The sequence below is a fragment of the Saimiri boliviensis genome, chromosome X (assembly GCF_048565385.1).
Source record: "Saimiri boliviensis isolate mSaiBol1 chromosome X, mSaiBol1.pri, whole genome shotgun sequence".
In the NCBI taxonomy this organism is placed as follows: Eukaryota; Metazoa; Chordata; class Mammalia; order Primates; family Cebidae; genus Saimiri; species Saimiri boliviensis.
Window position 1 is genome coordinate 42366817 of NC_133470.1, and position 14319 is coordinate 42381135.

At 39.1% G+C, this 14319-nt stretch overlaps 1 long non-coding RNA gene across 1 annotated transcript in view; it reads right to left on the bottom strand.

The window, feature by feature from the left end:
* Positions 1–4855: 4855 nt before the first annotated feature.
* Positions 4856–14319, bottom strand: part of LOC120366631 (uncharacterized) — a 91850-nt gene continuing 82386 nt past the window's right edge. The window contains exon 4 of the long non-coding RNA XR_012515718.1: positions 4856–14189. This is a non-coding gene — a long non-coding RNA (uncharacterized LOC120366631). The remainder of the gene's footprint in view (positions 14190–14319) is intronic.

Consider the following 14319-nt stretch of genomic DNA (forward strand, 5'->3'; position numbering starts at 1 on the left):
GCCAAGTAGCTTGGCTTCTCTAGGTCTGTTTGTTGCCAAAGCAAACCAGGATAATACTGACCCTACCTGTAATAATACCATTGAAAGGATTTCACAGAATGAGGTTTATGAAAGTACTTTATACTTAATAATTCTGTATCATATACCTGAAATTTGCTAAGAGAGAAAATCTTAAAACTTTCTTACCACAAAAGATAACTATGTGAGGTGATGCATATGCTAATTAGCTTGTGGTGATCATTTCACAATGTATACATACACCAAAACATCGTGTTTTACACTGTGAATATATACACTGTCAACTATACCCCGATACAGCTAAATTTTCATGCACTCTGTAAATATGAGAGATTAATTTCTCTAACAATGATAGAATCTGAAAGTGGGGATTTTCATGTCTTATCTTTGCAATCTGAACACAGCAGCTTCGGATGTCTCCGCCACATTGCACGGTAGACTGCTGCAGCCGTTCTGTTTAAGTGCTAATTGCTTAGAAGTCAGGCAGGCAGCTGGAACCACCATGTGGAAAAGATACTTCTTGAACCACTTGTTCAAATGCCTTGTAAACAAAAAGGACTAAAGCGATCCCATTTATTATGTGTACTGTTAAACTCTGGTTTCTCATCTGTACTAGAAGGCTGTATTTCTGTCTTCAACCCATTAAAACTCTATCAGGTTCCCCCGCCCCTACCCCAAGAAATGCTGATTTTGCGAAAGAGGGGCATTTTAAAGGCTTCCATTTACTATAACAATTGTTCCTTATTGGAAGTTTTAAGAATTAAGGAATAACTGACATATGATTAACTGCACATATTTTAATTGTACAATTTTACAGGTTTTGACATATATACACCCATGAAACCATCAACACAAGACAGTGAAATTATCCACCAGACCGAAAGTTCTCTCATGCCTTTTTGTAACCCCTCTTTCTTGCACCCCAATCTCCCCCACCCCAGGTAACCACTGATCTGCTTTCACATTTTCCAGAATTTTGTATATATGTACTTGTATGATATGACTCTCATGGGTTAGAGTCATCCATGTTACTGAAGGTATCCATAGTTGATTCCTTTTTATTATTGACTGTTATCCACCATACGGATACACAATTTGTTTATCCAGTTACCTGTTGACAGACATTAGAGGATTGTTTCCAGCTTATAGCTATTACTAATACAACTACTATGCATATTCATGTAAAAGTCTTCAGGTGAACAGATGCTTTTTTTTTTTTTTTTTTTTTTTTTTTTAAGGCAGAGTTTCGCTGTTTTTACCCAGGCTGGAACGCAATGGCGCTATCTTGGCTCACCGCAACCTCCACCTCCTGGGTTCAAGCGATTCTCCTGCCTCAGCCTCCCGAGTAGCTGGGACTACAGGAGTGCACCACCACGCCCGGCTAATTTTTGTATTTTTAGTAGAGACGGGATTTCACCTTGTTGACCAAGATGGTCTCGATCTCTTGACCTCATGATCCACCCGCCTCGGACCCCCAAAGTGCTGGGATTATAGGTGTGAGCCACCGCGCCCGGCGCAGATGCTTTCTTTTCTCTTGGAATGGAACAGCTGAATTATACGATAGGTTTATGTTTGACGTGTTTATACCATTTTACATGTGAGTTCTAAATCCTATACATCCTCACCGACGGTTGGCATAGCCAACTTTTTAAATGTTAGCCATTGAGATGGGTGTGTAGCAGTTATCTCGTTGTGGTTTAGACTTGTGTTTTTTTCTTGTGCTTACCTGCCATTTGTGTATCTTCTGTGGTGAACTGTCTGTCCAAATCGTTTACACACTTTTATGTTTTGATTTTGTATTATCGAAAATGCCATCAGTTTTAATGAGTGGAGCAAGACTGATAAATGAGAACTCCAACAAAACTTTACAATTCATGATACCCAAGAAGATTAAAAAAAATCCACAGATTATTTTCCAAAATTTGTGTGGAGCTAAAATATTATCCAAATGTTACAACAATCTTAAACTTATTTTAAAGCTTGAAAAGCATTTAATGATATTTTATCAGGATTGCTGCTAAGCCTGCACATGCTCAGACTATTAGTAAACCAAATAACCATATTTTGATGTACCTTCTCGGTACCTAAACTATCTTAACTACTCCTTCGTGCATTAGCTCAATTACCCAAGCGTCTATCCCCTAAGCCACATTTCACTTTGTACTAATTATACTCTAATCCCATAGATTCCATTTTACTAATTATTTCTTGTATCAAATTTGTGCCCACATTCAAAAGGTGGCGAAAGCCAAAACCTCTATGGCATTTTTTGTGTCAAGCAGCAACAGATAAAATGTGATCTACAAGCATGAAGATGAATTCTCCTTTCCGATGCGCAGAGAAGGCTAGATTTGGGGGGACCTACAGGCTTTGAGGAAAAGCACGCCCCGTTCTGTTGTATAGAGCCATTGGTTCATAGCTCAATTGTTACAGTTGATGTGGGTTTCCTTTTAGAAGTCTGGAAAATGACTCTGCTGACCACATCCACATTCTGAAATACTTTTTGAGAACTTGTAACCAAACTGCAGGAACTGACTCATTTTGCAGGGCCCAGCCACCACACAATTGTTCCAGAACAGACTCAAGTCACAGGGAAAAATATGAAGGTCTGAGAAGACAGGCAGCAAGTTGTCTATTTATACGGTAGGGCAAAAGGGGGAAATCCCGGAGCACATGGGGCAAAAGGGCTCAAGCCCTGGAAAATCAAGACCGCGACCAATCTTAGATGAAGGACCAAAAAGAACTCACCACTTCAGGGACATATGTCTTCCTCAAAACAAGAGGTCAGAGGCTGGTAGAAAAGGAAACTCAATGGCTATCTCTTAGACATTAATCTACACTTAGAAAGTAGATTCAGTAGAGAAATGGATGCAGAAGACTTGGGGAAGATGTCTTGAAACCTGAATTCCCGGTCCTCCCAGCTCCTCTAAGAAGGGATGCTCAGTAAGTCGGGAGCATGCCGCTTGTCTCACAAGAGATAAGCCACAAGGGACCTCGTGTCCGGGATGCTAGGAAGTACTGCGGCTGACATTTGAGCTTAGGATCAGAAATTCTCTGGCTTCCCTGTATCCTCTCCTGGTCCATTTTTACATCTTTCTCTCTCAATTCCCAATGTGGCTCACCCAAGGGGGTCAGTTCCCCCGTGATGTCCCAATTTTTTCTCCCTCTCTCAATGCAGACTTCTTACCTAAGCGGAGCATGAAAAGGAGCAAACTAAGCTCTCCTCCACACAACACTCTACGTTCCCAAATTACTCATTTCTCTACCCCACAAGTGAAACTGATTTAGTCAGTCAGTTTCAGCCAAAGGTGGTGAGGAAATCCGGTCTTGCTGAACTAAACTATAAATGACAAAACCAATAACTCTTTTCTGTCGGTGGGTCCCTTGCTAAAAGAATATGAGGGTTAACCCAACCCCAATGTGTGACTAACTAACAAAGTCAGGCTATGTGGTAAGAATTAGGTATAAAGTCTCCGGCAATATTTCAGATAAGATAAACCCGGATGACACCTATAAAAGGCTATCAAGTCCCTTTCTACACCCTGTATGTTGTCGGTATAATTATACATACCTTTTATGTCTATTCTCACCCATGCAATGTCTCTTAACATGTAAACTCCCAGATGACAGAACTTGCCCATTTCCTTTTTACAAAAGGTGGCGCATTTAGTATCAAGAGTAGGATAGTGAAGTAATGACAGGGGCTTCAATTGATTTATGGCAATCACTCTACCTTTAAGAAATTACACAAATGTTTTTAACCCAACTTTAAACGAGAAAAGATACATAAAACAATTTGACCCTTCCCACCTGGCCAACTGCCTTCATTTTTCCCTGCTCTCTTTGTACCTCCAATTGAAAAGTAAGTGCTGTGTAACAAGACTTTCTAACCTGTACCAAACAGTTAAGTTTTCATACAGAATTTCAAGAGGGAGCTTATCATCTGACTGAACATACAACCAAGAATTATTTTTAAATGAATCATTTTAAACATGGACTGAAAATCCCTTCAGTTCGAAATTCTAAACTGCTTGTTACTGACTGCAAAAATCAGCAAAGACATGCCCTAGGGAAGATGAGATTTTGGCAAATTTTAATCAAAGCAAAACATTCCACAGCTAGACGTTCAGGTACCCCACATCTCTCTGAGGAGTAGCTGTGATAGGAAGAATTGCCCACTTTGGGCTTTTTAGCTGTGGTTGTGCTTCAAATAGTTCAACTTTATCTGTCTTTACTAAGGTTTTCATAGCATAATAATTTCAGTTACGAAAGTTAACATTTTACTGCACACGATTTGTAAACACTCCAGTTATGAGGCACAAGGGGCTCGACTCTCCAGGATCTCTACAATAAATCACCAAGACTCTCAGAATACTGTCTTCACTCTCTGTAGTTATCACTTCCTACCTCCCAACAGCTTCTTACTGTGGCCAACAAAGTCCTACCTGATCTGCCACGACGTGTCTCTTGGACACACAAAGCCTGCTCCCATCTCTATTGCAGTTACTGTTTTATTTTCTCTGCCTGGAAACCTCTTCCTCCAGACACTCCTACAGCTGGCTCCTCACTGTCCTCATCATATCAAAGAGGCCTTCCCTTAACTCTGGTTCACGTCGCTCTACCCGACCCCCAGGTACACTGTCTGACACAGCTTTATTTTTCTCTGCAGTGTTTCCTAACACCCGCTCTGTACTTATGACTTCCATCACCGTCAGCCTACCCCCTCCATGTGGGTAGGGACCTCATTCACTGCTCTATTCTCAGATCCGGAACTCTGTTTGGCACATGGTAGATGTGCAATATCTTCTTGTAAAATGTACATTTCCCATGTGGTATCTTTGTCTGTTGTTCTGCTATAAGCGTTAGGAAATCTAGTTGGCACCTGAAACCATTTTTGTTAACACCTCACCAAAACTCCCAAATGCATCAAGGGCCAAGTGGACGAGAGCTGTAGGAAAATGATCATCCCCCCAGCAGTAAAAAAGAAAGCAGGAGAAGCAACAGTTTCTCTATAATCTCCCTGCTACCCATTCACAGAAAATAAGGGAAAGTCTTCTGGAGTATGCGTGTCAAACAGAATAAAAAGGTAGATATTCACTGTCACTATCAACCTCACTTGTCCTGAGCAGTCCTTATTTGCTTTACCATAGAAGAGCCTTGAAATACTGAAACATCCTTTTAGAGTGTGGGTAACTTTGGTTTTGTTTTTAAATCTCCTTTAACATTTTCTTCCACGGGGCCTATATACCTACTAATAACGTAGACTTCACATTTCATGCTGAAAGACAGAGCATTTTCATTGCCTTTGCTGGTATGGTCAAACTTGTTTCAGAAAATACACAGGTAGAGTTTGCGCCACTAAAGAGAACTTGAACAGTGCTGTCCTTCAGAAACTACAGGAAGTGATAGCAAGGTTTAAATGACAAGTAAAGATAATGCAGCATGGAGACGAGTAATATTTTTTGAAAGAATAGTAGTATAAACTCCAAAAGTCCTCGCCTACCTTCATTCCTCATTTTCCATATATTTACTTAGAGATATTTTGAAGAAGTTGTGAGTTTGATTGAGGGCACAGCAATACGTCTTACCTTTAAATTAATTTAAATTCTACTTTTAAATTATTTTTAAAGACATCTTTGTGATGGCCTTTGTCTCTTAATGTTTTTTTTTTTTTAGGGTAGTTAAGTGAAGCAGTAGGAGTAGAGAAAGAACAAAGCAATCTGTAAGTGGTTGTGATCATTAATTGTAAACACCACCGCACTGAATATTCTTTAAATAAGGAAATTATTTGAAAGCACAGGCACTCTTAGATCTTAGATCACATTTACTGATACGTTGCCTACTTACTATGGAACCTTCTTCCACCAACGTTAAAAAGAAAGAAAAACCATTCCTCTGCATTGTTTTTCCCTCACAAACATTTTCTCCTCTCACTTTAAAGGAGGAAACCTGGCTCCCAAAGGAAGATGCTTAAAGACCTTCATGAGTGCTGTGAGTGTCTGTCTGTGAAATATACATTGTCTCAAAAGGGGCAAACAATCAGATCAAAGATGTAGTCACCGAGGTGAAAGGAACACAGAGTGAGTTTAGAGCCACTCCTCTCCCGTCCCCTGATGGACTCTCACTCCCATCCTTTCTTTCACCTGTTTGCAGGTAGATATTGAGTGACTTATGTGATAATATGGACAAATGATGGAATGAACAAACAAATGGAAGAATGAAGGCAGGCCTGATTAAGAAATTCTCCTATGAACAGGCTCAGTCCAAAGCCAGGGAATTTTTAAAGAGATTTCCAAGCACTCTGAATCCACCGCCTAGTGTAACCTGCTCTCATCTTCTAAGTCAAAATTTTCAATCTACATCTGAAAGAGGAAATTCTCAATGTGAAACCTCCTTCCCATATTCTGAAAATTAAGTCCACACCCAAATACAAGGTTTCATGCACACAGATAGCTTCTTGTACTTCTTTACCTAGAAGTTTTACCACCACCTCCCCCCCAAAAAATATCCAGAACTAGATGGAGATAAAGAAGAAAAATATTAGCAAAATACAGATTCTTACTCATTTCATTTTGCTATGGATTAATTCTATACCAGCAAGAAAGAATTTCCAGAAAGCTTGATGTAAGTGCATCCCTAGGACCCAAATGCTAACATACTTCTCCCTCCCACCCCCACTTTCAAGTGAAAACATTAGAGAAAAAAATAGGGGAAGTTGCATGAGTAAACTTGTCGGTATATGAGATTAACTGAAAACAAGGAATTCCCCTCCTGGATTGCCGTGGCCTAATTAAAACTCATAAAACACAAATGACTAAGACTGTTCCAGTTGATTTGTGAAATCAAAAGCAGAAAAAGTTAATTTTGTATTTCAATATTGAGAGAGGTGGGCCTAGAAGACGTGACACTTTGCAGAATAGAAATGAGACGACCATTTCTGAGGCTTTCAGGATCAGTCAACTTGTATTCTGCTCTCCTAGCAGAAGTACATGTACTTAGCATCTGTACTGGCAATAGCCAGTTTCGATTTAGATTCTGGTTCCATGACAGCTAAGTGGCCCTAAGTAAGCTTCTTTACCTCTCTGTGCCTCTGTGTGTTCATCTATGAAATGGGCATGGTAACTGCCAGGCTGGTCTCGAACTCCTGACCTCGTGATCCGCCCGCCTCAGCCTCCCAAAGTGCTGGGATCACAGGCATGAGCCACCGCGCCTGGCCTGATCTACAGGCTTTAGGACTAAACTGAAAAAGTCTCTTCCTAAAAGTGTGTTAAGCACCATTACTCCAGGTTCCACAGCGTGTGCTTTCCATGTGTTATCTGGGGCTTAGGGAAATAGACGGAGTAGCTTACTCAGGTAGCAAGAGGCAAAGGGAGCTTAAGGCATAAATGTACTTATTTCCAAAGCCTGGGCCTCTTAGGGAGTAAACTACTTCAACGGATGCCGACAACTTACACCCTCCTGGGGTCATGGGTACCACTTTCATGGACAAACACCCTCTGGAAAACGTCTGAAGGTTTGAAGATCTTTTTCAGGTCATTGGAACTCTGAAAGTTCCCTGGAAAGTTTTGCTGCGTGTGTGCAGACTTACTGTTTCTCTCAACTTTAAGGACTCTAGTCTCACTTCAGATACATTACACAAATTCTAATCAAGAAAAAAAAAAAAAATCAATGGATTTTCACTTTTAAAAATCTTTCTTCTCTCTCCTTTTAGGAAATGCAGAAAAACTAAGCTTTCTTCCAATACCAACACCAACAACGGACTTTCAATACAATAAGCACATTAGAGGAATTAAACTCTTCCATGGCAGAAAGGGGAGAGAATTTCAAATAAAACCTTAGCCTACTCTTCAGAGTCAGTAACTCCATCCTCTACCTTAAAGAAAATAGTTAGATACTATGTTTTTAAAAAGCAAGTTATTACTTTATTAGATTAACCATTTAAAAGAAAGTAACTAGAACTATTTTGTTATAAAAATAGCTAAGAAAACAAAATGTCTCAATCATTGCACTGACTTATAAAAGCATACTCAATTCAACTATAAAAGCATACTCAATTCAACTTTTCTATGTATCTAATTCATCCCTTTAAGAATCAGTCTAGATCAGGCACAGTGGCTCACACCTGTAATCCTACCATTTTGGAAGGCCGAGGTGGGTGGATCACGAGGTCAGGAGTTCGAGACCAGCCTGGCCAACATAGTGAAACCCCATCTCTACTTTAAACAAACAAACAAAAATTAGCCAGACGTGGCAGTGTGCGCCTGTAATCCGAGCTACTAGGGAGGCTGAGGCAGGAGAATCGTGTGAACCCGAGAGGTGGAGGTTTCAGTGGGCCAAGATAGCACCATTGCACTCCAGCCCCGGTGACCGTGCAAGTCTCCGCCCCAAAAAAAGAAAAAAGAAAAGAAAAGAAATCAGTCCAAAGAAAAAAAGTCAACTAAAATGATGCATTTACATAACCACATTGTTTATAGTTATATGTGGGGTTTTTTTACTTTATGTTTTAGATTATCCTAAATATGTTGGAAAGAATAAACCAGAATAAATACGGGGTTGAAAAACAAGAGGTTAGAGTTGAGATTTTAAAAACTTGATTCAGGGGCCGGGCGCGGTGGCTCAAGCCTGTAATCCCAGCACTTTGGGAGGCCGAGGCGGGTGGATCACGAGGTCAAGAGATCGAGACCATCCCGGTCAACATGGTGAAACCCCGTCTTTACTAAAAATACAAAAAATCAGCTGGGCATGGTGGCGCGTGCCTGTAATCCCAGCTACTCAGGAGGCTGAGGCAGGAGAATTGCCTGAACCCAGGAGAGGCAGAGGTTGCGGTGAGCCGAGATCGCGCCATTGCACTCCAGCCTGGGTAGCAAGAGTGAAACTCCGTCTCAAACAAACAAACAAACAAACAAACAAACAAACGAAAACTTGATTCAGGAAATATCCAAGGTTAAATCACTTACAGTCTTTAATGTGTAGAATAATTGTTTAAAATTGATTTATTTTTCAAATGAAAACAACAGTAAGTAGGTCAGTTTAAGAGGTCTTACCCCAAAAACATGTCATATACAGTTGTTACCCAGTTGTCTGTCTAAATTCAAGGTAGTTCATAAAATGTAAGTGTTTACTTTCCATGTTCTCCTTAGTAATTTAATCTTCCGGATTTGTTACCCAATGATTATATTCAAATTTGGCTCAGTTCGCCCTCCTGAATGAAGACACATCTATTCTCCAAATTCAGACTGTATAATCAGTACAGCTTAAGAAAAACAAATATGATAATTAATAGTAAAAAAAAAAAAACTGGGCAAAAAAGTCATTTACTTACAGCAGTCTGAGATTGATAGGAGGGAATGAGTTGCAAGATGAACATCAAAGAGAAATTAAATCTAGGACCTTTAAATTTATTCAAAGGAAACAATACTGCTAGTGTCTAACTAAAATGCCAAATGACTACATAAGTAAAACATACGATATATGTCAGACGAGAGAAGTGCTAAGAGGAAAAATAAAGCAGGAATACGGATAGGAAGCCGGGGGATAGAATAGGGATGCTGCCATCAGTTTCGAAAGATTTTTTTTTTTAAATCCCTAGGAATATATAGGGATTTCAGGCATACCTTGTATACATTTGTTGGGAAGTACTGTTATAGGCATCCTTTTGTGAATTCAGAGTCATGCAGCTAAAGTTCCATGGGCTACCTGATTTCTCCCGAGGGGCTTTCGCTGTGTCCCAATGTAGTTCCCAAGCCAGGGATCTCACACCCTCAGGTGACCCATGTCCTCTTTATTGATTCCACACCTCCTGCTGGGTAAGGGGTTTAAGGAACGTCTAACAAAAAGGTTTTTCCCACTGTTCAAGAAAACTTCCTTAGGGTTAAGGAAAGGCTTATTGCCTATGTCTCAATTTCAAGATGAAAACGTCAGGCTGATTTACTGATGAAGATCACCTTGGGAAGCCTGTGAAGAGCGTTCAGACCCCTGGAATTCCTACACTCCCACCCAGGAGAACCTGTTATAAGCATTCCACCACAGCTCTGGTTAATGACCACAGTGCTGATATCATCAGCTTTTGATCCTAAGAGGCATAGGGTGACTAGGAATAAAGTAAGTCACCCAAATACCACCTCTGACTCCGTTAAGAAGTCCAGCGCCACGTCTCCAGTCCTCTCTTGTACCTGAATCAGAATCATTAAGAGCAGATTGCAGCTAGACCGCCTGCTTTCAGATTTTGGCTCCACTACTTCCTGCCTGTGTTACTTTGGGCAGATTGCTTCACCTCTCTGAGCATCAGTTCCCCCATGTAAAAATTGGCCATATACTGTTTCCGTGAGTTAAAGAAGTTAGTAAGTGTAAAGCATTTCCTACCAAAACGTGTCTACTAAGTACCTACTGCGTGCCAGACACTGTTCTTAGATGCCAGTGATTCATTTAGAATGGTACCTGGCACGTAATATGAGCTCAATGTACGTCAGTAATTATGGGTCCACAAACGCTTGCCTGACACTCAGATTGATTATTATTATTATTTCATAAAGGTAATAGGTAAACCTGTAGGGGAGTCTGGAACTATACTTCACGATCGAACACATTAATACTTCTACAGTAAAACATACAAAGATTCATTCTGAGTGAGCTAAACAGTGAATATCATTAGCTTCACATCGGTTCAGAATTCGCTGCCAAATTTGTTACATGAAAATCTTTTGATTTTCAGAGCTTTTTGGATTCTGGAAGAGATGGTGGGCGTGTATTTATTAAGCAAGGGACTAACCCCACTGAAATCTTTTCCTTTCTAACTTCGAGAGGTTCTAGTGACCAAATAAATAGTTAAAACCATTTAGGAGTAGGAAATCGGAAGAGCTTCGGACATGGAAAATCAACAACTGCACAATTAAGCCATGTCGAATATTCAACAGGCCCTCTCCTCACATGCAGTGCTTCCTAAATTCTCCATCCACAAACAATTTCCACAAACAAGTCTCAAACAATCTTAACAAGTCTCAAACAATCTTTTTCTTAAGTACTTTACAAAAGCACTTTTTGAATATCCTGTAAAATGCCTAAATTTTATCACTATTTTCATAGTACAACCTTGGTTGTTCCCATAGAAAAAAGACAAAAGCTATTAAACGACAAATGAACAACTGCTTTAATAACTTGTGCCTTAAAGAACACAGTATCCTCTGTAGTCTGCCCGGGGGAGATGAATAAATGTTATGCCAAAGTGGTAAACCATCCTGCTACCAAAGGAATTTTCTCCACATTGCATTTTAAGGAAATTCACAGCTCTTGAAGAGCTATACAGTAACTGGTTCAAGATGTTCTCACTGCTGGTCAGTACTGGGGAAAGGATTTGCACAAACCCATAGAAGCCAATGTCTCCTGCCTCTTTACTGGGCCCATGTGTTGTTATTTATCTTCCCCAACTTTTCTGACCCCTTTCCGTGTATTTTTTCTTGAAGTATTGCTTTGTTCAAGACCTATGTTTACCACTCCCATGGTGATCCTGTACACAAAGACAAGTTAGGAAGACATGAAATGAACCAAGATACTTATGTTGCTTCATGGTTTTTCCCCTTCTCATTATCCTCCTACTCAATGAGACTATAGTGGGAGGTCTGAATGACATTTCCAAACCAAGAACTTAAAGCTACATTTCAACACCCAACTACTCAGTTGTCATAGGAACAACACTATGAGGCTTATCTGGGTTCTAACAAACAGCCACTTGTTTCGCTAGTGATTAAAACTTCCCCTTCAAATCAAATATATACACCCATACATACACAGACCTCAAAAGAAAAATTTAATTGGGTAAAACCGTGTACTACACCAAAAACTTAAGAAACAAGCCCAAAGGGAAAGCACTTACGTTCACAATTTCAGAGCAATTGTTTTGAGGTCTGTCACTTAACTAGATCCCTTCGTTTGTTGCTTTACATACCCACAAAGACAAAGGCATATGCATGTCATTAATATCTTTTAACAGGGTATACGAAAATGTGAAGACTCTCAGTGACCCCAGAGGAGAAATCAGAGCAAGCAACGTTATTCATTTTCGATGTACTTTTAAAGATTAATAAATTGAGAACAGAGAACAGCAAAGAGAATTGAAAACATGAAGTTCTCAGATAATTCTTATGGGATATACTTTCTAGCATTTACTGTTCCAACCTGCTTCTATCACATTTTGTCATTCAAAATTGGATGAGGAAAACCTAAAAATGAGAGGCTTTTTTTCCAACAGGCACGGCAGTATTTATCCAGACTATTAAACCACCATGTTCTCTCCAAGTATTTACTTACATGAAATACAGAGTTGAAAACAGAAGCTAGCAGTTGCATATAAATTACCTGTAAATACCTTAATGCTTTGTTGCCATTTTTCTGTCTTCAAGACTCTAAAAACCTATAAACGTGCATGCTTCAAGAAAACTAATGCCACATCTTAATTAAATCAAACTGACTTGTTATAGGCACAAGTTTGGATCACCCATTTCCCGACTTATTGGAAGACCTGCCCTTAAGAGCCGTGCTTACCTTGGCTTTCTAGTCTTTCTATTTCTTTAAGAATAAATACTTATGTAAAAGTCTTGAAAGCTGCTAGTCTGAGAAAAATGATCTTAAAATTTATCCAAGTATATAAGAAGGCGAGAAAAACAATTAATATATCTCACTAGGATTCATCTCCTTCCCCCATCCTCATAGCCCTCCACTGCTAAGAGAGAGAAATTGCAGCACTGCTATCCTGTTTTATTATACATTTTCCCTTTTGAGTTAAGGATTTTGAGATTTTGCAAGTAACAGAACAGGACCCAAAAGTCACAGAAGTACATTCAATTTCCAATTTAGCTTAAAAAGAAAGAATTATTATTTTCTAAATTACCCCATTCTGTTAATAACAGTTACAATTATATATTCAAATTAATAAATGAAGATCACTAAAATTGCCTTTATAATTGTTAGCATTTAAAGAACAATAATTTTTTTCCATCTGGTTCTATAAGTAGACATCACATGATTACTTCTATTAACCAATAAGAAACTGGTAAAATCAGGGAGTCACCCACCATTCTATTTTAATGTTCTTTTTCTTATTCTATTCAACCTTTTCGGTACATTCTTAAGAAACCAAATCAAGAAGCTAGACATTTGTGCCTAATATAATAATTGTTTTACCTTATACATCATGAACAAGAACCTGTTGTATATAACACAGGTATTCAAAGCTTTATTGTCTTTTTCTAGAACCCTTAAACATAGACGCAGCTCAGATGCAAGATTAGAAAACGGAATTCAACATTTCAGGGAAAGAGAGACAGGCAGGCACATGCATACCAAACCAGTAAGAACTACTAATCACGATCTCTTAAAAAGTCATTAACTATATAGATAGAAATAACCACCCTTTGCTGTACTAATGTAATCAAATAGAACAAACTTAAAATTTATGACACAAACGTAAAAAAAAAAAAAAAATCTACTGCCATTGTAATCTACCCTTCCCAATCAGGAGGAGGTATTTCCGATGCATTACTTGAACTTTCATTTTGTATAACTTTTATCTTGTAAAGTTCTAACTAAATACTTGACATCCTAATGTAGAGGAAAGGAAAGGCGGGCAAGTAGACTAATTTTGAAAGCATCTCTTCAAATTTCATACATGCTACATCAGACTAAATGGAAATCTACATCCATGGAAAGTTAATGTTGCAACTCTACTAAACAGCCCATTCTGATTTTGTTTCTCCTCCACTCAACAAGAAAAAATAAAACCACCAAATCTAGCTGTATTACGTATGTTTAGCTAAACTGATAGTATCCGCTCATTTTTGTTAATTACCTGGCTGCTTCTCAGTCTTTATGCGGTATTCTCTGCTGCTCTTTAGACCTTCTCACCGTTTATGTGTTCTCTGTTCAACACCGTTGTTAGGGGTCTGTGAACAACTTTTCAATTCCTAAATGCACATATGATATCTATTAGGGAGCAATGCTACTTTTCACTTACCAATACTGGATAAAGCAGTATTTCCTGGTGACAGAATGCTGGTGCTTCCGTTCACTAAAACTCCCTCTTCGCAGCTTGATAAATCTGATTATAAAACGTCTTTGTTCCAGATCACACGAGGCACTTTTCCTACAGAAGTTTTCTAAGAGTTATCTGCATTTCATTCCTGTGACAAAACAAATCAGAACAAGGGGGGTGGGGGGGGGGTAACAGAGAATAAGTCCACACAAGTTCCTGGCAAAGATTTTAAGCTGCATTTTTCTGAGTTTAATCAGTAACCTATATTAAAGTGACAG